The sequence below is a fragment of the Lactuca sativa genome, chromosome 1 (genome assembly GCF_002870075.4).
Source record: "Lactuca sativa cultivar Salinas chromosome 1, Lsat_Salinas_v11, whole genome shotgun sequence".
Classification (NCBI taxonomy): domain Eukaryota; kingdom Viridiplantae; phylum Streptophyta; class Magnoliopsida; order Asterales; family Asteraceae; genus Lactuca; species Lactuca sativa.
Window position 1 is genome coordinate 101,465,364 of NC_056623.2, and position 996 is coordinate 101,466,359.

General features: G+C 38.3%; 1 non-coding gene across 1 annotated transcript; it reads left to right on the forward strand.

Annotated features, from left to right (window-relative positions):
* The first annotated feature begins 377 nt into the window (after positions 1 to 377).
* Positions 378 to 484, forward strand: LOC111899484 (small nucleolar RNA R71). The gene has a single exon (XR_002852935.1). It is a non-coding gene; the product is annotated as a small nucleolar RNA R71 (small nucleolar RNA).
* Positions 485 to 996: the final 512 nt, after the last annotated feature.

A 996-nucleotide genomic window follows, 5' to 3' on the forward strand; every position in this document is an offset into this window, starting at 1 on the left:
CTCCACTCGAGTAGCAAACTTGATCCTTTTTGTTCCAATTATCATCTAAATAGCAGTCTTTAGTCAAATGTGGACCATTACATTTTTCACATCCAACTCTAATAACATGTATTGAATGATCCATCTTGGTCATCCCTCGATCCATATTATTCAGCATTGCTAGCACAGCAACCATGGCTTCTGAATTTCCTCCCCCAATTCCATTAGCTCCATCATGTCTTGGATTATGGTATTCACGAGAATGCTTTGAGAATTCTTCAATCAACTCCTTGACTTCACCCAAATTTTTCTTAGTAAGCGGTCCTTGAGAATCAAGGAGTTGCCTTGTTATGACATTCACCCCATCATAGAATATAGACACTTCTTGTTGTATGTTAAGATCATTTTGAGGGCAATTTCTTAGTAACCCTTTATAACACTCCCATGCCTCATAAAGTGATTCACCCGGATTTTGCTTAAAGTTCGCTATTGCCATCTTGAGTTTAGCTATTTTTGAAGGTGGGCAGAATTGTTCCAAAAATTGCTTTCGCATCTGTGCCCAAGTAGTAATTGCACTAGGTGGAAGTGCTTTCAACCAGTCTCTTGCAGCTCCCTTAAAAGTAACAGGAAGCATTCTTAACAACACAGTCTCTCTTGGAACATTGAAATAATCCGCAATGTCATTGACCTCATATAAATGTTTATACGCATCCTCATGATCCTTTCCAGAAAATGGTACATCCTTAAGTGCAGTAAGAATGTGTCATTTCAACTCAAATGTTTCAGCAACAGGAATTTCGGGTTGTAATAAACCGGGACCTACATCGTCTCTAATCTCAAATTCCGCCATCTCGTTTTCTGACTCGTCTTCGGGTTCACTCTTTTCTAATTCAAATTCGGATTCAATTATCATATTTGGTTTCTTTTTTATTTGGATTTTGTTCAAAGCTTTCTAAGTTGCTTTCTTTCTTCCTTTGACTACTAGACTCACCCCCGTTCTTTCCTTTCTTTTTCCCA